This window comes from Triturus cristatus, chromosome 5_2 (genome assembly GCF_964204655.1).
Source record: "Triturus cristatus chromosome 5_2, aTriCri1.1, whole genome shotgun sequence".
Classification (NCBI taxonomy): domain Eukaryota; kingdom Metazoa; phylum Chordata; class Amphibia; order Caudata; family Salamandridae; genus Triturus; species Triturus cristatus.
The window spans coordinates 716,223,082-716,249,047 of NC_140588.1; the positions used below are offsets into that span (position 1 = coordinate 716,223,082).

Below are 25,966 nucleotides of genomic sequence, written 5' to 3' on the forward strand. Positions count from 1 at the left end.
ACTGCTCATGACGTCACATATTACATCACTCATGACATGGTCAGTGGCATCACTCATGACATCATCCTTGTGATAGAGTGGCGGTTGCGCGAGTTATAGTTATCTGAACTAACTATAACGGGGGAATTTCATTGTTTTTTTATGAGTGAAATGTCCACCTAACTATAATCTGTGTGAAACCTATGGTTTTTAAGTGAATTTGCAAGGTTTTTTAAATGCTGATTCCTAACTATAACGTGTGTGAAACCTATGGTTTTTTAAGTGAATTTGTACGTTTTTTTAAATGCTAAGTTATGTATTTATTAATATATATATTTTTTTAAGGTTTTTCACCGTGCGCGCACCGGTTGACTTATCTTCGTGAAATTTTCACAACTAATGGGGCGCTCTGCTCAGCTCCTACCCTAAAAGTCTCGGGGTGATTCGTCAAGCGGGGGCTGAGAAAAAAGGGGGGTCCCAAAACGCATTTTCCCCATGCATTTTCCCATAGGACCTTTAGTCGAAGGTACAGCCCGAACGGCTGAACAGAATTACTTGAAATTTGGAAAAGAGATAGTCCTCAGGTCAGGCATGTGCCTTTTGCTTAAATGGTGTCAATCTGTTCAGTAGTTCCTGAGAAAATCAAAAGTAAAATCACCTATATATCTGGGCGGAGCCTAACCACACATCTCATCGTGAGATCTGGTCAGCACTTCATCCAAGAAGTGTTGGCAGCCATCTTGGGACCAATATATATGATAGCACCTCATTAAAAAGCATTGCAGTTAATAGAAGGTTTTAAAACTTTAGTTACATTATAAATGATTTGGTACCATACTCATTTTAGGAATTGTGGTGTGTTCTAAGGTGATTTTCCATGTGAAAAAGCCTTCTGCTGTGATATCATGAATCATGCTTGAGAGAAAACTATTTTCTCATGCTTTTCCCACAGAGGTTTGGAAGGTGATCTATAAGCTAAACTGAGAGCTTATTTTCTGGAAATTCACATTATCTTTCTCAGTCTTGTGAGAATAAAGTCTGACATTTTCAGTAAAACATGTACATCCAACAAGGGCAGAGACTGTCAGTTGATTCCTTTGTGTTCTACTGCAGCGTCCCAGAGTGTTCTAAAGAACAACTAGAGCGCTAACAGTCCTACTTATGACAAACGTACGGCACACCTGAAGCCATCTTGGTTGGAATAAAGTGGTAACTCTTAAAACATTTAATTTAAAAAGGAACAAAATGAGGGGGTTCATTTTGCCATAGAAAGTATGATTAGTGCTGCAGAAAGAAAAATTAGGGCACATTTTGAGTGACTTCTCAAATCCTCTTCCATTTCATTAAAAAATTCTGACATGCAGACTGAAACATGCACTTTCAATACCAGCAGCAGACTTCCCTGGTGACCAGTAGCTTTACTACAGTGATCTAATAAGCAACTAGAGTGCTAACATTCTGAATTTATGGCAAATGTGTGACACATCTGAATGCCTTCTTGATGGAATCAGAGTAAAAAACTGAAAGTATTTCCTACTGAGGAGACTGTAGTAAATGAGGAAATTAGGAAACATCATAACAAATAAGTCTCCCAAAATGGCCACCAGATACAAAAGAGCCCAAATGTAGCCCAAATATCACCCAGATGTAGCCCCAGTATAGCCCAATGACAGAATGTCCAAGAATGTTCTTAAAAACAACTAGAGCACTTACTGTCTTCATTATGACAAAAGTATGGCACACCTGAAGCCATCTTGATTGGAATAAACTGGTAACACTTAAAACATTTAATTTAAAAAGGAACACAATGAGGGGGTTCATTTTGCCATAGAAATTATGATTAGTGCTTCAGAAAGTAAAATTAGGGCATATTTTGACTTCTCAAATCCTCTTCTATTTCATAAAAAAATTCTGACATGCAGACTGAAACATGCACTTTGAATTCCAGCAGCAGACTTCCCTGGTGAGCAGTTGTTTTACTACAGTGATCTAATGAACAACTAGAGTGCTAAAATTCTTATGGCAAACGTGTGACATATCTGAATACCTTCTTGATGGAATCAAAGTAAAAAACTGAAACCATTTCCTACTGAGGAGACTGCAGTAAATGAGGAAATTAGGAAACTTCATAACAAATAAATCTCCCAAGATGGCCACCAGAGACAAAAGAGCCCAAATGTAGCACAAATATCACCCAGATGTAGCCCACATGTAGCCCAATGACAGAAGTGTGCAAAACACTTATTTTTTGTGTATTTGCAGTTTTATATAGTGCAGACTTGTCAGGTATTGGAGTGCTTTACATGAGCATTGGTTACATCACACAAGATCAAATTCATTTTGGTTGTAGACATGGGGAGATTAAGTCATTTGACCAGAATCACAGAATGTTGAGCTGAAGCAGAAACTCCAACCTGGTTCCCTAGTTGCAAAGTCTGCAGCTCTGGAAGTAACACCACATCCTCTCCCATAGGTGCAACATTTAAACAAGTGGTCAACTGGATAAAAAAAACATAAAGATTACAAATAATTTAAAAGTTCTTTGTCGCTATTTGAAAACTCAGAAAATATGTCCTCATTTTAGTTTTTTAGAGCACTAACCATAATTTTGATGCAAATAAGACCCTCTCATATATGTAATTTCTAAAGGAAATACTCTAGGTATTACAGTTTTGATTACATCAAGATGACGTCAGGCGTTCCACACTTTTGTAATAAATATAGAATGTTAGCAATCTAGTGGTTCATTGGGATACTGTTGAGAGGCAGAGGCCAGGGGCACGGACTCTGAAAATTGAAGGCAGGTAGGAGAGTGCAGATGCAACAATTTGACCACACTGGGCAGGCAGGAAGGGCAGTGGCAGCACAACAGACTATGGAGGGCAGTGGAAAGGGGGGCAGGGGCAACAAATCAACAATACAGGACTGGCAAGAGAGGCTGTGACAATATAATAGACCATTGTGGGCAGAAGGAAGAGGCAGTGGTAGTACAACCATACATGCCAACAGACCTGTTTCAGCCAGGAAACGTCCAATGTTTTTAAGCTCAAATGGGCTTTATTTGATCTGTCTCCTGTCTACAATTTCCTCTTTTTCAATGTAACTCAAAGGGGAAAATCAATACCCCAGTTTTTTTTCAAAATCTCCCTCTTACCAAGTTCAAAATGTTCGCACGTATGGTACATTGGATCATGGTAGGCAGGAGGAATTGGGGTAGGGACATGGACTCTGATAACAGAGGACAGGAGGGACATGGAGAGGTGCACCAAACTGACCCTACATGGCAGGCATCAGGGTTTGCAGCAGCACAATACACCACACAGCGCATGCGGGACGGGAGTGCTGCACAACAATCCATAGAAGGCAATAGGGAGGGGACAGGACCATGCACATGGACAACAGACAACAGAGGGGAAAGAGGCAATGGTAGCTAGCTGACCATAATGGACAGACAGGAGAGAAAGCTGCAGCATAACAGACCATAAAGGGAAGGAGGGACGGATCAGGGGCATTACAATGGAACAGACAAGCCAGGAGGGAGGGAATAGGGGTCTGCACATGGAAACAGAGGGCTGGGGGCAAGGGGGCAGGGCAGGAGCAGCGAGATGACCATGGAAGTCAGGCAGGTTGGGCACTAGAAAAAAGACACACCATGGAGAGCACCAATGAGACTATGATGGCATACACACAGACCATGGAGGGAAGGTGGGAGGGGGTCAGGGGAAGCTAGCTGACCACACAGGGAAGGTGGGAAGGGCCATGGCAGCACAGAAGACCATGCATGGCAAGCAGGAGGGTTAGTGGCAGCACAATGGCTATGATGGGGAAGAAGGAAGGTGCAGGGGCATGCACAAAGGACCATGGAGGATAGAAGGGAGGGTCAGGACCTGTGCACAGACAAGAGAGTTCAGGGGAAGGGGCCTCACAACAGACCGCGCGGGGCAGGCAAGAGGAGCAGTTGCAGCACAACAGACCAGGGAGGGCAGAAGGGTGTGGCAGTAAAATGGACCATGGAGGACAGGAGGAAGGGGATAGGGGCATGGCATATGGACAGGCAGGGTGGAGGTGGCAGGGACAGGTTACAGTCATCTGACAATTCTAGGCAGGTGGGAGGGGAGTGGCAGCTCAACAGAACACTCAGAGTAGATAGGAGTGGCAGGTCCATGGAACATGGTGGGCAAAAAGGATGGAGCAGGGGCATGCACAAAGACATCGGAGGGCAGGGGGAAGGAGAATAGGGGCAGCAAGCTAAGCACAGAGGCTAAGCAGGAGGTCAATGATGGGCCATAGAATTGGGCAATGGAGGGCAGGAGGAGTGGACTGGTACATCATGCTAAATGGAGGGCAGTGGCAGCACATCACACCATGCATGGCAGGAGGGAGGAGGCTAGTCCATGGATTCAGACAACAGAGGATAGGGAGGAGGTGGCTTGGGCAGCAAGCTAACTGTTCAGAGAAGGTGGGTATTAGGAACTTTATTGTTTTTAAAATGTGTGTCTGTGCGAACTACTTAAAATATCAACAAGTATGCAGCATAATCTCACTTTTACTCAGGAAGAAGAGGACGTTTGTGACTGTGACTCCGGGCTCACTTGGCAGAAACACCCCCTGTCCCTCCACCCCCCATCGCAAACTGTAATGCCCGTGAAAAGGATAGGTGGATGAAGTGTTATATAGAACATAGTCCTGAAAGCACGATTGAAAATGAAAACTAGATATAGTATATGGTATAAACTATGCACCGAAAAGTGTGATATAAGATGAACCGGGGCGTGAAATATAATATGCAGTACATTGTGCGCAATGACAGATTCATTGGAGAGCGCGAGATAGCACAGGCACTAGCGCGTGCTATGCGATATGCGCCTTGGAGTGTAATATGCACAGGGCAGTGTTGTGTAACCTAACTAGTCTCTAAAGTTGTAATATAAAATATGTCTTGGGGAGTGTAACGTTGCATATGCACTGGATCCCAGATTGTATTATGTATGGCATAGCGCGGTGCGTTATATCATAGGCATCGAGGAAGGCACGTTAGATGGGGCAATATAACCCGTGCAAAGGCAAGTGTGGCATGACATATTCACGGGGTGGTGTTACAGTGCACATGGGCTAGAGAGTGTCATAGCATACTCACTAGCTGGTGAATACAACACAGGTGTGAGGCACTCGGCGGGCACTGGTGGGTGTAACACAGCATTGGGCTCAGCCTGGAGCACGCTGTGACTCTCAAGTGAGGTTCGTCTCCTTTCCAGAGAGTAAAATAAAAAGTATTACACATCCGGCAGTGGATGTGTTTTTTATTAACCGTGAGGGGGTTTCTTGCATAGTTTGGTCGAATTTTTGTCGAATCCCCTTTGAATGGCTTGGTGTGCGTGTATATTAAATGTGCCCGTCAATAGCTACCCATGTTTGTATAAATAAACAACAAGGGTGTCTACTTGGAGAGTACCCACCGGCGGGGGCGCCGAGATTAGCCACGGTAGGGCGTCAGACACGTCAGAGCTTCACTAGCGGTGTAAATACATTCCATGTGGATTCATTCTATGCATAGTCGCCTTTTAATGAATATCACGCAAATCGTCATGGTGATAGGTAAATACGGTTTGTCCAGCATGTCCTAGGTGTTTCTATAAATATATATATTTTTTAAATAATAAAAAACAAAGGCCGGCCCCGGGGGATAGGGTCCCCGAGGCCATAAGTGGCCTGAGGAGGGGGGAAACGCAGCTCCCCTCCTAAAGAATAAAAAAAAAAAAAGGCCATGACCCGGGGGTTGGGGTCCCCGGGGCCGATTAAGGCCTTGGGAGGGCCAAATTAATTTTTTACCAAAACAAGATTAGAGTGCAGGCCCTGGGGGATGGGGTCCCCAGGGCCAGTAAATTAGAAAAAGTAGGGGTGGGGGCACACAGCCCTCCTTCTTAAAAAAATAAAATAAAAGACCGGCATCGCGCCGGAGTCCATGCCCCCTCCTTGCAGCACTCTGCAAACGCACCCCCTGGCCAGTTGTGAGTTGGGGAATTAATTCCCCTTTAATACTGAGGGTCCCTGAGGGCCAACTAGCCCAACCGGTATCTCCAGTATGCGCCAGGGAGCTGCGTTGCAGACAGGTGTTCTGAGGCCATGCCCCTTTTTACACCTCTATGCAACGCAGCTCTGTGGCGCTTACTGGAGGTACCCAGTGGGCTAGTTTGACCCTAGGGACCCTTAGAATTCAAGGGGACTTAATCTCTCAACTTAGAACGGCCACAGGGTGCATTTACACAGTGGTGAAGGGAGGAGTCGGGGCCTGAGGTGACGTGTGCAAACACGCCCTGTGGCGCGTTTTAAGTTGGGGAAATAATTTCCTTTCAATCCTGAGGAACCCTGGGGGCCAACTAGCCCACCAGGTGCTTCCAGTAAGCGCCACTGCTCTGCGTTGCTGAGAGGTGGTGCAGGCCGTGCCTCTTTTTACACCTGTCTGCAATGGCGCTTACTGGACGTACCTAGTGGGCTAGATGGACCCTAGGGACCCTCAGTATTCAAATGAACTTAATCTCCCAACTAAAAACGGCCACAGGGTGTGTTAACTCAGGACCCGTCCCCTCCCTTCACTACTGTGTAAACATGTGCAAACAAGTCCTGTGGTGCGTTTTAAGTTGGGGAAATAATTCCCCTTCAATCCTGAGGGACCCTGGGGGCTAACTAGCCCACCAGGTGCTTTCAGTAAGCACCACTGCGCTGCGTTGCAGAGAGGTGGTCTAGGCCGTGCCCCTTTTTACATCTCTCTGCAACGCAGCTCTGTGGCGCTTACTGGAGGTATCTAGTGGTCTAGTTGGACCCTAGGGACCCTCAGGATTCAAGGGGACTTAATCTCCCATCTTAAAACGGCCACAGGGCTTGTTTATACAGTGGGGAAGTGAGGGGACGGGGCCTGAGGTGACGTGTGCAAACACGCCCTGTGGCGCGTTTTAATAGGTAGTTTTAATCCCCTGCCCTATTATATACTAGGGGCTTACAGAGGAGGTCATGCTGATCACAGGGGGACCCCAACACATAGTGTTCCCTAGTGTATGTAGGAGTTTTCACTGTATTCTGAGTGTCTTTTAACATAGCACTGGCTCTAGGACTGGTTAGTCAGACTCAGTTTTTGTCAAATAAGGAAGTGAATCCTTAGTCAATGTTGCCCATGAGGGTTCTGAATAAACTGTTACATGACAAAATATATTGTCTTTTATTCTCCTTTTTTAGCACCAAATGTTATATTGTTTTTAAGTTTCTGTGTTTTTTATAATAATGAAATTCATATTTTATATTGAATATATTCTGGTGAAAAAACTTTGTAATACAAATAAATAGTTTGTGTTGATATAAATTGACGCCTTTTGATTTCAAGTGTTCCATCATATGGAGTGAGTTGTGGAAACCCGATTTCGGGAGTTTGACTGAAGAGAATGTTTAAATGAGTTGATAAGTATCTTACCCAAAAAGGAAAACCCTTTTTTTACTTCACAGACTCAGTTACCACCAGTATCCGACTGAAAAAGTTGAGGGTACAGGATGATTTTGCAACAAGGCTTCTTTCTGCTCTTCTGTTTGTTCTTTCTGCATGTTATCCTTCTTCCTGCACTTTTCTTCGTCTTTGAGGACTTCTGTTGCTGCTTTCTGCATTTCTTTTTTTTCTTTCTGTGCGTTTTCTCTTCTTTCTTCACATGTCCTATCTCTGTAGGCATAGTTAGAAATTAGCATTTAAAAAACCTTTGAAATTCACTGAAAAAACCATAGGTTTCAGGCACGTTATAGTTAGGAATTAGCATTTAAAAAACCTTAGAAATTTACAGAAAAAACCATAGGTTTCAGGGGCGTTCTAGTTAGCTGGACTTTTGACTCGTACAAAACCATTGAAATTCCCCCGTTATAGTTAGTACAGCTAACTATCACTCGCGCTCCCGCAATGCACTGCTGATGACGTCACATATTACATCACTCATGACATTGTCAGTGACATCACTCATGACATCACTGATGACATCTCAAATGACATCACTGATGACATCATCCTTGTGATTGAGAGGCAGACCTCCTCTCCACCTAATATAACCTTTAATACACACATTCAAAAATAGAAACTAAAATTTTCAAAACAATGGACATACCAATATCAGTTACAACAACCTATTCAGTAATTCTAAGATCCACATACACATCCACTCATTCACCAACAGTCCTATACAGTCACTCATACATGTACTCACTCATCATATGTACTCATACACCTATACATCCTGTTACACAATGCCACTCATCCATAGAGTTACTCACACACATAGTCACTCATGCTAGTAAAGAATCACACATCCATTTACTTGCATATACAGTTATACACATACCACCACACTTACTTCTCCAGAAACTTACACATAGTTAGTCTTTTCAACAATCACTTATAGAAACACATACTTATTCATACAGGAACTGTTTCAATCTCTCACTCGCACATATACACATCAATATACACCAATAGTCCCATATACTAGTTTAAAACATACGTAGTTACTCATAAAGACACTATTGAGACAGTCATTCACTCACTAACACACCCATGCACACACTCATCCACCCATACAGTCCTGCACACATGCTGTCTTCAACACATACAGTGAGTCACTCATTCATGCACCTATGCACTACGTAATACCCCCCACCGAACCATACAGACACTCATACTGATACTCAAAAAACCAACTAATAACCTATATAGACACCCATGTAGCTACTCACCAACCCATGCATCTACTTATACACAAAGTGAGAGACTGTTACAGATATTTACATATTTAAACATTACTCACTAAGCCATGTATTCAGTAAGATGCACTTAATCAGTCAGTTATACAATCAATTTTTCCAAAACAAATCATCCATTTAGACACTTATATACCCATTTATTCTTCCATCAACCTTGAGATATACATATATAAAACATGTAATTTTCAGAAAAACACACATTCACTGGATGATGTCATCAGTGATGTCATCAGTGATGTCATTTGAGATGTCATCAGTGATGTCATCAGTGATATCACTGACCATGTCATGAGTGATGTAATATGTAACGTCATCAGCAGTGCATTGCGGGCGCGCGAGTTATAGTTAGCAGAACTAACTATAACGGGGGAATTTCAATGGTTTTGTACGAGTGAAAAGTCCAGCTAACTATAACACACCTGAAACCTATGGTTTTTTCACTGAATATATATTATATAATCTACTGGCGGTCGCCAGTGGATAGTTATAGTTAGAACCTATTTTCCATAGGAAATCCGCAACATTCTATTCCCAATAAGTCTGGCGCCGGTTGATGAATCTTTGCGAAATTTTCCAAACTTTTGACCAGCTCCGCTCCTACCCTGAAAGTTTCGTGGTCATTTGTCAAGCAGGGGCCGAGAAAAAAGGGGGGTCCCAAAACGCGTTTTCCCCATGCAATTTCCCATAGGATCTGTTGTCGCAGCTACAGCCCAAACCGCTGAACGGAATGACACCATATGTGGCAAAGAGGTAGTCCTCAGTTCAGACTTGTGCCTTTTGCATAAATGGTGTGAATCCGTTCAGTAGTTCCTGAGAAAATTAGAGTTAAATGTACATAAATATCTATGGTCGCGGAGGATCCGCGGACCCTACACGCACCGTAAGCACACCCTCCCCGAAGCGAGCACGCACCCTCCCGATCGCGCGCTGAATGCTAATTGGCTGTCGAGTGTCTCTCTACGTTCGAAACCAGGAACTGTTGGCGGACATTTTCTGCCTCGGTAGAAGCGAGGCTGAAAAAGCAAGGGGAAAAAGTGTGTAAAACATATAAAGGGGGCAGAGTGGAAATACTCTGACCCTGTAGAGGTGCTTAGGGGGTCCCAGAAGGACCCCCTGGGGCCCCCCTCTTTAAAAAAAAAAACAGCGAAATGCGCGCATCCTATCGCGTTGGATGCAGGGATTCTCTCGCGGTGGGTTCGCGGATCCAAGGAAAAAAAAATGAAATTGTTGGGAGATAAAGATTAAGCTTAAGTGTTTTGTTCTTGAGTGGCTCTAAAAAGAGCTGTTGTGTTCATTGAGAGTTTTTGGTACTTATAAGTAAGTACCTATACAGAGTCTAAAGTTGTTGAGGAAGACTCTGTTTCCTTTATCAGTAAAGTGTACTCCATCTCTCCTATACATCTCTTGCATATGAAAGCGCAGATTGTTATTGTAAATGGACCTCATTCTGTAGTCTCGGAGAAAAGCAGAAACAGATTTATTCACATGTTTCCTAGCTTTCTCAATCTGTGGACAAAAATGATCGGACCAGTTCCATTTCTGCCTTTGGCATATGTTAGAATAGACAAAGGCAGTTTCAGGGAAAAGTGAAATCAGTTCTGCAAAGGTGTCCTTCATAAGCATTTCCAGACCTACCCCAGTCAAAGTGCCTAGGTCATTGCCACCACAGTGCACTATTATGAGGTCAGGGTGTTGGATTTGCATGAAAGATTTCACCAATGGCATCAATTGGTGCCACTTTAACCCTCTCTGTCCAGTCCATTTAATATCTACATTTGGCAAACCTAGGTCTTTGTGAATGCCTTTGTTTTCTGCATACCTTTGGCTCCAGAAAATGTAGCTGTGTCCCACAATCCACACTCTAAGCATCTTGTAAGGAGGTCTGGATGCACTCAGATGGTCTCTGTAAATGAAATGGCAGTTTGGAAAGTAAGATGTTTCTAAAATGGTGACTAAGATGCAATTTTGAAAAAAGACAAGAAATCATTGGTTGTTTGACAACCTTCTACACTGAAAGGTAGGGTGCATATTTCTGTTTTTTAAACGCATGATTCTTATTGGTTAACAAAAACTGATTTAAGGAACATTATATATGATAAGCTGATATGTTGGGAAGTCAAGCACACTTGCTGTCTTGATTAGCAACATTGTGTGTGCTGAACTTGTGACCTGTGTGCTCAGTACAGTGTTCCATGAACTGTTTCTATGGTAACGGGCAGAAGGCAGATTGGGGGAAGGGTTGAAGTTTAAGTCAGTTGCAAAGGGTTGAAATGTTTAACCAATAGAAATGTGTGTTTGCTTTTAAATTTATGTGGGAAGGAATGTGATTTGATGTTTACATGTATATGTGTGGAAAATGATAGGGAAACTTTGCCATTCTTTGGTTCTGCTGACAGGTGCACAGTGCAGAGATTCTGTATAAGAAAATCTGGTGTGTGACTGATATCTGGTGTGTGACTGATATACTTCTTAATCTACAAAACATCTTGAAAGGTGAGTTATTTAATTGTGAGGGGATGTATAAGACTATTTTTATTTTAATCAGACTAATGTTTTTCTTCTGCTAAAGTGTAGGGAGTACTTTTTTTTCTCTACAATCTTATTGACAGTGTGTGTGCATGTAGAAACCATTTTGTGATAAGGATTTGTTTTTTTCATGTGTTTGTAGACCGATAACAATGCAGTTTTTATATTTTGGTAGAATTAGAAACCAGTCATTGTTTATGAATTTGTGAAATGAGTTATGTTATGTTTCTGCACTAAAATGTAGTACTCCTTGTAGATGAAGAAATGTGTTTTGGTATAGTGCAAGGGATAGTGTTGTTTGTCTAGAATCACACAGGGAGCCTGTGTGCATTTGGGAACCACTGTGAGAGAAGCATTTAGTAACATCGCGTATTTGTTGACAGATAACTCTTTTAAAACCGGTCATGTTGTCAAGTTTTAGTAGCATTAGAAGCCAGTCTTTGCTTATGCGTTGATTAAATGAGTCCGGCATTGACAGTAAAGTGCAGTCGTGAAATATGTAGATTCTGTTTACAGTTCCCTTACGACTTCCACTGTAGTGAATGAGTTTTGGTAAACTCCTAGGGATAGTGGTGCTTGTCTAGAATCACACTGTGAGCCTGTGTGCATTTGGGAACCACTGTGAGAGAAGTGTTTGGTAACATTGTGTATTTGCTGACAGGTAACTGTTTTAAAACATGTCAAGTTGTCAGGTTTTAGTAGCATTAGAAGACAGTTATGGCTTATGCTTTCATTAAATGAGTCAGGTATTGACACTAAAGTGTAGTCGTGAAATATGTAGATTGTGTGCAGTTCCCTTACCACTTCCACTGTAGTGAATGAGTTTTGGTAAACTCCTAGGGATAGTGGTTGTTGTCTAGAATCGCACTGTGAGTGTGTGTGCATTTGGGAACCACTGTGAGAGAAGCATTTGGTAACATTGTGTATTTGGTGGCAGAATAGTGTTTTAAAACCTGTCATGTTGTCAAGTTTTAGTAGCACTAGAAGCCAGTGTTTGCTTATGCATTGATAAAATGAGTCCTGCTTTGACACTAAAGTGCAGTACCATGTAGTATTGTCTTCACTGCATCAGAACTGAAAATGTAAACGTTTTTCCCAGGCACTGTCCTAGAAGTAGTCTGATGATTTAGTCAGTTTCTAAGTAACTTATGTTGTGAACCATTCATTACCAAATAGACTGCTTCAAATGTCTATGCAGTATGCATGTAGTTCTCTAACCACCTACAGTTGTTTTTCACACCTTCAATTCCCTAGTCAGTATCCATACACTTCCAGGAAACACCCGGTCACTCCCTTTGCAGTCCTCTAGTGATCCATTCAGCACCATGTACTAATCCATTCACTGTGCCAAAACCCAAACACTTATAAATTCACCAAGACACTCTCTTTTCAGTACTCTAATGATTCAGTCACTGCCTAAGTATTCATGCACTGAGCCAGGCCTTAGCACATGGACTGCTTCAAACCCCTATGCACTATGCATGCAGTCTTCTAACCACCTAGACACTTGTCTTTCACACTTTCAATTCCCTAGTCAGTATCCATACAGTCCAGCAAACTTCCCGTCACTCCCTTTGCACTCTTCTAGTGACCCATTCAGTACCAAGTACTAATCCATTCCCTGCGCCAAAAGCCTACCACTTATAATTTCACCCAGGCACTCTCCTTGCTGTAGTCTAATCATTCAGTCAGTACCCAAGTACTCATGCAGTGAGCCAGGCCTTAGCACATGGACTGCTTTAAATGCCTATCCAGTATGTATTCAGTCCTCTAATCAGCTACACAGTTGTCTTTCACACCTTCAATTCCCCAGTTAGTATTCATACACTTCTAGCAAACACCCTGTTACTCACCCAGTGTGTCTCCTTTTAGTACTGTAATCATTCAGTCAGTTAGCATGTAGTCTTTTAGTGAGGTAGGCTTTAGGGCATGAACTGCTTCAAAGTAGTATGCACTATGTATGTAGGGTTTTAACCATCGTCACACTTGTGGTTCAGGGCTATAGTTTCTTAGTCAGTTTTTATATAAAATGTGTTTGTACAGTAATGGAATACTGTAAATTTCAAAGTTATTAATGCACATTTATTTGTGATTCTTTTTTGCAGATACTGTTTTTCAACGTTAAAATAGAGAAATTATGCCAGAAGAAAAAGAAAAGAACAGAGACAGGAGGATTATTTGAAGAAACATCAACCACAAGTATTGAATGAACAAGATAATGTGGCTAAAAGGAAAAAATCTTCTGGTAAGATCACGAAGCCATTTATTAAAAATATTTGTAAGAACAAACAGAATGTAGATAATGCTGCAACTTCTGAGAATTTTTCAAGTAAGAAAAAAATTCAAAATAAGAGGAAAAGTAAAAAAACAAATGTTCAGTCAAAGGAGATAAAGTATGGTAAAAGAAGGCAAAATCAGTATAAGGAATTACGCAAAAAATTATTTTACAAGAGAGTAGTGCATAATTTGCTGAAAGATGTGAAGAAATATAAAAAGAGAGCTTTATTTTATAAAAAGAAGAAGCATATTGAAAGCATTGTGGAAAAGGCTTTTGAAGTAAAAAGGAAACTTTATTTTAGTGTTAAACAGAATTCGATCACTAGATAAACCAATATATGAAATGAAGGCCAAATGTAGAAGGAAAAGATTTATTAATAAAAAACAATAATTGTGATGTTTTTTGGGGAGAATGGAAACACAGTTCTAGTTCAGAGCCTTTTTTTAATGATGAGAGTTATTCACTGAGTGAAAAATTATTGTATGCAGTTGACACCAATGGTAGAGGTTATGAGGTTAGTGATGGTTGTCCAATAGAGAAAGAGAAAATGGTTGAAAGAAATGCAGAAGAAGTGGTAGCTGATGAAGTTTTAGGGAGACGTGCTAAAAACCCTGTGTACACTTGGGATTGCAGTAGTGTTTGTAGTGTACGACAGGAATCTATTGAAAAATTATGTCGTTTTTTACGAGCCTATACTAAAAAAAGTGTTAAACAAAAGATTAAGTTGTTGCAAGGACTAGACCCTTGCAGAGTGAGAAAACATACTGGTTTGCAAGGTCATTCTCTGGCTTGTCTTTCTAGGAAAGTTTGTGAAAGTGTTTTTCACCATTTCAGAATGCTGGCAGTACATCATACTCAAATGCGGAAGTTAGTGAGAAGGTTGTATTATGCAAAAAGTCCAGCACTAAACTTAAGTGAGTTGAACAGTGCTCTTTTACGTGGGTCAGTTTCAGATGTGAAGCAGGTCTGTGAGGATATTGAGTTTTGTTACTTTGGGCCTCAGCAAGAGAGTGAAGAAACTGACACATTAGTAGAACAAAATGTTGAAGACATTGTAGAACCTGTAATTACAGAAAAATTTGAGGATGAAATCACAAAGTTTAAGGTAATTTCAGGTGAAAGACCAAATGTTTCTTGTATTTGTTGTCGGCGAAGTCACTATAAAAATCAGACTAGGGGTGTCAATCTGTCTTTAAAAAGTGAAATAAAAGATAATGATAAGTGGATGGAATTTGCAACTTATTTGTTGGTAGAGGATTGTTTTGATTTGGGATGTGAGCAGCGTATTTGCAAATATTGTTATAACCAATTAGATGAGAATAAAATGCCTGCTAGAGCTGTTCATAATAATCTAGAGTTGGTTGCTGTTCCTCCAGAGGTGATAGATTTAAATACGTATGAGTCTATTCTGATACAATGTGTTCACCCGTTTCAGGCTATTGTTCGTTTGGAGCCCAAAACAAGTAAATTACCTCCATCAGAGTTGCAAAGAGGATTGAAAGGAAGAGTTGTGTATTTACCATTAGATTTAAGGAAAAATATTGAAACTATTGGCGTAGATCATGCAGAAAATGAGCCACTAGTCATTCTAGTTAATGGTGTTCCTACTAAGAATAAGAAAATCTGGCAAGAGTTAGTGGATATTAGAAAAGTGCAAAAGGCATCATTGTATCTGTTAAAAAATAATGAGTACTATAGAAATGTGTTTGTTGGAGAAGAAGAAATAGATTTAGCAGAAGATAGTGAAACATTAAGTGGACAAATTGAAAAAGTGGACATGTCCAGATGTGAAGAGATCTATGAACATTACAGTGTACATCCACTTCATTCCAAAGAGGTGATGGGGAATACGATTGAGATGTTTGAAATAAAAAAAGCAACAGGAAGTCCCTTGAGTGTATGGGAAGAGAGCTTGGAAGCTGGTTGTTTCCCGCAGTTGTTTCCAACAGGAAAAGGTGAACGATATGATGAACGTCCTGTGCAGATTCCTGCATCTGAATATCGGACAACAAGATTATATGCAGGAGATCCAAGATTTCGACAATGTATCCCTTATATGTTGCATCTTCTGTTTGAAAGTGACTTGTCTGGACTTTCATATGCAGTAAATCACATTTTAAAAACTGGAATGCATCTTCAAAATGTAACTGCAAAGGATTTTATGGATAAAGTGCTTCAGAGAGATGATCATTTAGAATCTCAGTTGATTAATCTGATGGCATGTCAGCATGGGACTAATGAATATTGGTACCGTCGACATGGAGAACTGAAATGTATGCTACGGAACTTGGTAACTCCTACATGGTTCGTTACACTAAGCTGTGCTGAGTATGCTTGGGATGATTTACTTCAATTTCTTCGAGAGGCAAATTCCAATATAAAAAATATTGAATACAAGACACCTGGAGAATTGTGCTCTTTGGATCCTGTCATTGTATGCAGATATTTCAATCATAGATTTGAAGCTATGATGTCTTTCATCTGCAATAAAAAGAATCCTCCTCTTGGAGAAGTTGTGGATTTCTTTTGGAGAAAGGAGTATCGAGCAAGAGGTGCTCCTCACATACATATGTTGTTATGGGTCAAGGACGCCCCCAAATTTGGAACAGATTCAGATGAAACTGTTTTGTCTTTCATTGAAGATTATGCTACATGTGCTCTTCCAAATAGCAGAGAAGAGAAAAACTTAACCCCTTCGGTGCTCATGACGGAACGGTTCCGTCATGAGCCACGGTTGAGCTGTGCTCATGACGGAACCGTTCCGTCATGACCACGCCCGCGCAAGAAACCGTCAGCACAGCGGCGGAATTCGCGCAGCATGGAAGGGGTTAAAACAACAAGTCTTACGATTTCAAAGCCACAGGTGTGGAAAATACTGTCGACGAAAGTACAAGTCAAAGGATAAGTTCTATACCAAATGTCGTTTTGGATTTCCACGTCCTGTATTATCCAAATGAAGAGTGAACAGTTTTATGTCAGCTGTACGACATACCATCACAAGAAAGTCTCTGAAAAACACCTACAACTTAAGAAGAAGCGAAGAATCAAAATACATAAATGACTACAATCCAGTTATTTTATCCATGTGGAAACGCTAACATGGATATTCAGTATGTTGCGGACAATTCCATTGCTGTTGCTCGATATGTAACGTCTTACATTACTAAATCAGAAAAGACTGAATTGAAAGAAATGTGGGAAGAGATTTCTCACGAGAAGACTCTAAGTAAGAAATTATGCAGTTTCAGTTTGAAGATGTTATCGCCTCGGGAAATTGGAGCATATGAATGTTCAGATCGGTTATCATCTGCAAGTCTATATTCCAAAAGTAGAAGAATCATTTGGGTGAGTCTAGGTCTTGCAGGAATGCGATATCGGGTACTGAAATCTGTTCAAGAAATTGAATATTTAGCAGAAAATGACCCTGAAAGAACAGATATTTTGAAAACCAATATGTTGGACACATACTATCCAAATAGAAGTAATCATCTTGAGAACATGTGTCTCTATGAAGTGCTGCAAAACTACACTTTTAAACGGAATATTACAGAGAACATCAACAATGGAAAATATGGAGTGATTGGTTCTGAAGGATGTCTGGTGAAACAAAGGAAAGGAAATTTAATTAATCACAGAAAACTGAGTTGTGACACTGCTGACAAAAGGGAATTTTACTATTTAGCCCTTTTGCAAATGTTCAAACCATGGCGTTCTGAACTGGAATTACTTGGAGATTTTCCCAGCTATGAAGATTCATTTAATGCTTGTAAAGATAGCATACAATGCAGTGCTTTCGCAAATTATGTCAAAATGTTGAATGATGAAATTGATCAAGAAGCTATAGTTGCAGCTGAGATTGCTAGAGACAGTTCTCAAGACAGGCAAAGTTCTGCTGCAATGAGTCAAGATCCACTAGGACAACCAATTGTTGAAAATGAAGCAGCGATTGCAATGAATGAGGTGGAAACAGCAATGTATCAAGCACAAGAAGATGCAATACAGTTAGGAAACTTGGAAGAGCAACTAAATGTTGAACAGAAACAAATATATCAGCAAGTGAAAGAGCAGATTGACCATGGATTACTTCATGAAAAGAGAGTGTGCTCATGTACATCAATTCAACCTATCCGAATGTATGTGAGTGGTCAAGCTGGAACAGGAAAGAGATTCTTAATTAAAGTAATTACAAGTTATCTGCAAAAAACAACTGAGTCGCATTTGTCTTGTGTTGTCACTGCTCCAACTGGGTTGGCAGCACATAACATTAAAGGAATGACTTTACATAGTTTACTAATGCTGCCAGTAGAGCATGAGAACAAATTGGAATACCACAAGCTATCTGGAGAAGCTTGTTGTGAAGTTTCAAGAGTCCTGAAGAAAATGAAACTTCTCATTATTGATGAGGTGAGCATGGTTTCAAACTTGATGCTTGCCTTTGTGCATTTAAGAATGCAGCAAATTCTTAAAACAGCGTATGACGTGTTATTTGGAGGCAAACAAGTCATAGTGTTTGGAGATCTACTGCAACTGACACCGGTAAAAGGACAACCGGTATTTAAAACACTTGCCCATGAAGATACCAGAAAGTCTCTTGGCAGTGTTGGTAATGTGAACATTTGGAGTAATTTTGAATACAAAGAACTGACAACAAATATGCGACAGGCAAATGATGCTGAATATGGAAGTATTCTTCAAGATATAAGAATTGGAATTCTTTCAAAACACGGGAAAGAAGCTTTCGAGAGTCGATTACTTTGCAATGTCTTTCCAAATGAAAATGCAGTTCCTGCAAAAGTGTACGTGGAAATTGCTAAAAATAAGTACGTGATTTGCTTAATGCCAACACTGCGTGAATGTTCAATATTCAAGGAAGAATTATTAAAATTGGAAAATGAAGAAATTGTAAAAATGGAAGCCATCGATAAAATACTGCATGAAGGACTCACTATTATTTTGACGGGTAAGTTGAGATCAAAACTGGATTGTTTAGAAAAAAAAATATCTAAAACTGCTGGTTTGGAAAAGACACTGTATGCGTGTGTAAACTGTTCGATAATTTTAAGGCGTAATTTGGATGTAGAGAAAGGTTTAGTTAATGGTGCAATGGGCAAAGAGGTGGATTTTGTGAATTATCAGAAAAAAGAAGGAATTGAATTTTTAAAAATTAAATTTGATCAGATTGATGAAGTTAAAGAAATTGGTCGTTGTTCAGTTCGTTTTTTGCTTGTTAAAGATTTATATGTCCGTAGGAAACAATTTCCATTTTCTCTGGCATATGCAGTGACTATTCATAAATCGCACGGATTAAGTGTAGACAGTGCATTGGTGAACATTGGATCTACCGTATTTAAAGAGGGTATGGCATATGTTGCTTTGTCGCGTGTCAGAACATTATCTGGTTTGTTTTTGATTGATTTTGATGAGACAAAAGTTACTGCAGATGCAAACTGTGTAAAAGAGTATAATAGGTTAAGAAGGGTGTATGCTCCAAATTTAGGTCAATATCCTGTATTTGAAAAGCGTATGGTTGGTCGAAAAAGAAGGTTAGAGAATATCTGTTCTGAAGGTATCAAGAAAAGAAAAGAACAAGATAATGTTGTGATTGCAGGTAAAAAGAAATTGGACACTGTTGGAGAGATTGTTGGTTATCAGTTTGAAAATAGTTCTGGTGTCAACTGCTATGCTAATGTAGTGGAGAATATCTGTTCCGAAGGTATCAAGAAAAGAAAAGAACAAGATAATGTTGTGATTGCCGGTAAAAAGAAATTGGACACTGTTGGAGAGATTGTTGGTTATCAGTTTCAAGATAGTTCTGGTGTCAACCGCTCTGCTGATGTAGTGGTCAATGTTGTTTTTTATCTTGAAGGTTTGCAAGAACAAATTATGGAGAATCAGCAAAAAAGATTTTGTTCTCTGTTGCATTCTGTTTATGAAAAATTGACAACAGATAGAAGTAAAATACAATCTGTTTCAGATGTTCGTAGTCTTTTGGATGCGTGTTCTGGTTCTACACAATTTACACCAAATATCCAACAAGATGCTCAGGAATTTTTAATGTATATGCTTACCATTTTTGAAAATGAAGGTGTAGAAATAGAAAATATTTTTGGCCTTTCTTACAAATGGGAACATTTTTGTGAAAATTGCATGTATAGATGTAGCACCAATGTAGACACTGAGAGATTTCTGTATTTAACATTACCAGACTGTTAATCAGTGTCTTTCAATAAATTAGTGAAAGGTGCAATTAAAAACATGGAGTGTAGCCAATGTAAATCAGAAATGTTATCCACATTATTCTTAACAAAATATGAAAAACCTCTTAATTTCAATGATGCAACGTTGTACAGCTGACAGAAGAAAATTGGATACTTTAATAAAACAATTTGTAGCAGCACAACTATCAATATCAGGAAGGACTTTTGTAGCAATTGCAATAATTTTCTATCATGGACCTTCCACCACATCTGGACATTACACTGCCTATCTAAAATGTGACAAAGGCTGGACACTTTGTAATGATGCCCAGTTGGTTTTCAAACAACGTTTGCCTAGTGAATTACCAAATTCCTACCTAATATTTTTAAAGCCAAAGTTTTAGGAAGATAATTCACTCTCTGAGGAATTTATTATTATAATTTAATAGGACTACCATTGGACAATTTACCTAAAGAATAAGTGCAAAAATACCATTTGGCCTCAAGGAAAGGTATATTTTTGAATTATGGTCTTTTTGGTGGTCATTTATTCGGTGATTATTTTAATGCGGCAACATTTACAGTTTTTATAAGTTAAAGTGATAAAATGTTGTAATCTGTAAGCATTTCATATATGTATGAATTGTATTTTCTGGTATTTTACTGACAATAGTATGTTTTTTTTTTTTAACAATCTTTCTGATTATTGTTTTTTTTGCCCGCTGTTAAGTGATGAGTACGATTGAAATCACTATTTCTAGTGATATTCAATATATTCTGAGAACAGCGAAAAAGGCAAACAAATTACTTTGTGGAAATTATGTTGTGTTGTAAAAAATGTATTATTCCATGTTATATATTTTTTTTGTTTTCTTTCACAGATCCAAATTTTAAAATAAGCAATTTTTAAGAATTTAGATTTGAATGAAAATGTGAAAAAAATGTGTACCATTTTTTATTCCTATTACTGTGAAGGTAAGTTTAACTAAGTCTCAATATGCAGAATGAGGAGGTCTGCAAGAAGCTACAAAGTGGAAACATGTTTCTAAAAACACTCTGTTTATACCTATGTAGTTTTGAAATCTGACCATAATCAGATATCATGTGACCTGCAAAAAAAGATATTTGAGGTGTTCATATTATTTCCTATTTTAGCTACTGAAGGACCGCAATTATTTCAATCATTCTTCTTTGAACATCTTTGCAGACAAAACTCTGTGCTTACCTTTTATCATTCGCAAGGAATTTTAAAAACGGAAATATGTCACTTTTTGTAACATAGTTATTGTGTAAGATACTGTTTCATATTTACAAAGAGAGGAAAAGACACTGTGCACTTTTTATACTCCATGTAAATACAACCTCATCATGCAGACTACTTTGCGTTGATAGGGTGTTCTATAAGTGTTGTTGTGCATGATTGCACTGAATACTCATAGAACAAGACACATGTCTAGATTTATCAGAAATCATAAATCTCAATATGTGTGTGAATGGTGCACCATTTTAAAATTGGTGTAGGAAAGCACAACAAGGAGAATTTTTTCATTTCTCCACATTTTTATATCTTCAATGCATGCTGAAATGTTCAGCATACATTGAAGGAGAAAAATGCATTTTCTCATTGTTTTTGTGCAGAAAAACAAACAGCACATGACACAGATATCCTTGCACTACGGTGCAAGGGTGCCTGTGTCACCACATGGCTGCAGATTAAGCAGCCGTGCAGACAGAAGCATAGATTTGCAACATATTTATGTACATATGTTGCATCCCTGTGCTTTGGAAGTACTACAGCACACTGCAGGTAAAGAGGTTACTGTGTGATGCTGCAGCACTTCCTCATACTTCTGCACTTATACATTCACCATACACTACTAAAACATTCATTCAGTCAATTACGTACTACACATACATTCATCTAAACTAACACTAACAAAGAAATTTAGCTCTTTTTTTAAACCAGGAAAGTTAGTTCTTACAAGAACTTTTTTTTTTCTTCTTTCTTCTTTTATAATTTTTTGGGGGTTTTCTGAACAATTTTTAAATTTTATTGGTTTTTCTGCAAAAAACAAAACAAAACAGGAGAAACCAAACAATGAACTTCAGGGAACAATAAAAAAAATAGTAAATGTGACTTTCTTGGCGGCGGCAGATCAGATCGATCGACTGCTCACCATAGCACAAAGTCGCATTGCACTTAGTGCAGAGCACTTTTAAAAATTGAAATTGAGGACGGATGTCCAAGGTTTGGGCTGATGGATGCACTCTTGATGTGCTCGGCTGCGATGAGGTGGATGGCGCAGGAGCAGGAGTGTTTCTCATCCGTCGGCACTCTTCTCGTGCAAGATTGTTTGGATGAAGGGTCCTCATGTGCTTCATCATACTTGCCGTGCCGCAAGAGTATTTCTCGTTAGGATCCCCTTGTGACAGGACTCTTTTGCAAATCTTGCACATGACCAAGGTGGCATTGGTCTTATTCTGCCCCTCGGGAAAAGTAAAACATTTCCACACCACTGAAGAAAAACGTTCTTTGGGTGGTGCCTCCGGCAAAAATTCATCCTCAGAAGTATTAGGTGATGCAGGTGATGCCTGCTGCCCTGAAGCCATTTTTGGTTGAAAAAAGTTAGAGCTAAGTGTAAACTTAGTCTAAAAAATCTTCTTCTCTCCAAAGAGATGGTGCTCTAAAGAAGGTCAAAGAAGAATCATTGAAATGGGTGGGGTCCTTCAATAGTTAGAAGAGGAAGTGTAATGAACCAATCAAATCTCTTTTTTTGCAGGTCACATGGGATCCGCACACCCTGCGCGTACGCTGCATGCACCCAGCGTGCATCCGCGAAATTGAATAAAAAAAATTATAGGATTAGATGTAAAAATATTTTAGTTTTAAGACTAGTTTAGAGTTTGTCTTCAATTAATATTCACATGAAATACATACATATGTTTTTTTAAATGTTAAATACTTCGCGGGATCCGCGCACCTACCGCATCATAGACGCAGATGACGCATCGCGGAAGCGCGTAAACGTTGCGTTACGTACATCAAACATGTCGCGTATAGGCTGGGAGTCGCGTACTGGTCGCATTGGAATCGCGCACTAACCACATACCCGACGCATACCATGCGCAGATGCTATCGCGTAGGGATCGAGAACGGTGCGCATAGGGCCCGCGGATCCAAAAACATTGAAAAATATATATAAAATACAGTTTTGAACATATAGTTAAAACAATATTTTGAAAAATATTTAAAAATATGTTTGAAAAACCCATTAAGTTCAAAAAATATTTTTTAATTTTTAAAAGAATTAATTGAAAAAATAAGTTTAAAGAATGGTGATTAAAAAGTATTTAAAAAAAAGATAATTAATGAAATTGACACACTGAATTTGAAAAATATAGAAATCCAATCAAAATCATTAAACATGATATCTTCAGAGATAAGTTATACCTAGGAATTAGCATTTAAAAAACCTTTGAAATTCACTGAAAAAACCATAGGTTTCATGCACGTTATAGTTAGGAATTGGCATTTAAAAAACCTTAGAAATTCACTGAAAAAACCAAAGGTTTCAGGGGCGTTATAGTTAGGAATTGGCATTTAAAAAACCTTAGAAATTCACTGAAAAAAACATAGGTTTCAGGGGCGTTATAGTTAGCTGGACTTTTCCCTCGTACAAAACCCTAGAAATTCCCCTGTTATAGTTAGTTCAGCTAACTATAACTCGTGCCCCCGCAATGCACTGCTGATGACTTCACATATTACATCACTCATGACATGGTCAGTGACATCACTGATGACATCTCAAATGACATCACTCATGACATCACTCAAATTTCAGACGGCCATTTTGAAAACCATAGATGCTCCAATACCAATAACTACGTACCTACTCATTGACTCTTAGGTCTACATACACCTCCACTCACTCACCTGTACAGTCACTCATACTTTCAGTCACTCCGTACAGGACTATCATATGCATTTATACACCTATATAGACACGCACACACCGCCAATCATCCATTGAGGTACTGACACACCTAGTCAGTTGTGCAAATAATTAAACACAGTCCAATTTACTCACCTATAGTTAAACACACTCAAGTTCACTTACTCATAAAAATACTGACACATTCTGACACTCTTATACAATTACTAATACAAGCACACACTCATCCATACAGGCACTCTCACAATCACACACTCTCACATATACCCACTTATATTACACACATATATACTGCCTTTCACATATGTAGTTACTGACACATGTACAACTGAGATATACATTCAATCACTAACACACTCATACATACACTCACCCAACCATACAGTCCATCACAGTTGCACTCTTAAAACCATGCACCATAGAATCACCCACTCACACATCTATGCACAGAGTCACACACACCCTACCCACACAAACACTCAGGCACCCGTACAGATACTCCGACAACCAATCAATAACCCATATAGACACTCATATAGCTATTCACAAAACCATGCAGCCACTTATACACCAATACACATACAGACATTCACACAGTTTAGTCACTAGTCTGCAGTAAGATACATTTAATGACTCACTCGTAGAGTCAGTTACGCACCTAGAAAATCACCCATTCACACACTTATACACCCACTCATTCTTCCATAGGCCTTTCACTATAAATATATAAAACATATATAAACTTTTAAGAAAAACACACATTCACTGGATGATGTCATCAGTGATGTCATCAGTGATGTCACTGACCATGTCATGAGTGATGTAATATGTGACGTCATCAGCAGTGCATTGCGGGGGCGCGAGTTATAGTTAGCTGAACTAACTATAACAGGGGAATTTCTAGGGTTTTGTACGAGTGAAAAGTCCAGCTAACTATAACGCCCCTGAAACCTATGTTTTTTTAGTGAATTTCTAAGGTTTTTTAAATGCCAATTCCTAACTATAACGCCCCTGAAATCTTTTTTTTTTTTTCAGTGAATATATATATATATATATATATATATATATATCTTTTTAGAGTTTCCTATAGTGCGAACAAGACCCTGAGTAGGGTGTCAGAGCATTTTACAATACAAAGCAGAGTAAATATGCAATACAGATCAGAGTAAGTATAAAAACATTTTGGCAAAGTTCGACAGATAACAAAGCGATAATAGAGATGAAATGTTCGGTCCAGAGGGATCACGTTCAAGTACGAGATAATCATAGAAGCGAGGGTGTCAAACATGTGAAGAATAGATGAGAGGATTGTTAAGGCGTTAAGGGAGGAATTTGCTCATCAGGAATGATTTGGCTTCCCTTTTAAATAATGGTTTTGAGGAGATTTTTCTGATGAACTGAGGTAGTGAGTTCCATATTCTTGGAGCAGCTCTGGAGAAGGCTCTGTCAAAAGTTTTCTTCTTTCTGAAGTGTGAAGGTTCCAGGAGTAGATTGTTGGAGCTCCTGGAGTGTCTGATTCCTCCATATATAGTAAGTTTCTGGGATAGGTATTGGGGGGTATTGTGGTGTAGCGCTTTATGAGTGATGCAGGCCATTTTTAGGTAAATTCTAGCTTCGTAGGGTAGCCAGTTGAGTGCCTTCAGGTGAGGCGAGATATGGTCAAATTTCCTAGATCCTGTTAGGAGTCTTGCTGCTGTGTTGAGACAGGCTTTTAAAGGGGCTGTTGAGATTTTGGAAAGCCCCGAGAGGGTGGTACATCCGTACTTCAACCTCGATATGACTAAAGCCTGAACTGCAGTTTTGAGGTCAGGGTTCTCAATAAATGGTTTCATTTTTTTGAGATAGATGGAGGTGAAAGCGTGCATTTTTAGCCAACAGGTTGATGTGTGTTTGCATATTAAGGTTCTTATTCAGTGTGATTCCAAGCGATTTGGTGGAGTCTACCAGATTTGGAGTGCAATTTAGAGCAGTGATTAACTGGGTCTATTCTTTTGTCACTGAAGAGTTTTTTGGAGGGGAGATTAAAAGAAATTCAGTTTTTTGCAAGTTTAGCTTGAGGAAGTTGGTCGTTAGCCAGTGGACGGTCTTTTCAAGAGCTTGATTCATCATCTTGATCTCTTCAGTGGAAGTGACCTTGATGTAAAGTTGAGTGTCATCCACGTACATGTGAAAGGAGATATTCGCCTGCTGTAGTAGTTCGGTTAGTGGTTCGACTTAGGGGTTGAATAGCGCAGGGGATAAGGTTG

At 39.5% G+C, this 25,966-nt stretch overlaps 2 protein-coding genes across 2 annotated transcripts in view; both read left to right on the forward strand.

Annotated features, from left to right (window-relative positions):
- The window catches only part of RPS6KA6 (ribosomal protein S6 kinase A6), a 626,385-nt gene that overhangs the window by 260,008 nt on the left and 340,411 nt on the right, over nt 1-25,966 (forward strand). The window lies entirely within an intron of this gene.
- LOC146829171 (uncharacterized) overlaps nt 1-25,966 on the forward strand; it is an 83,884-nt gene that overhangs the window by 826 nt on the left and 57,092 nt on the right. The window lies entirely within an intron of this gene.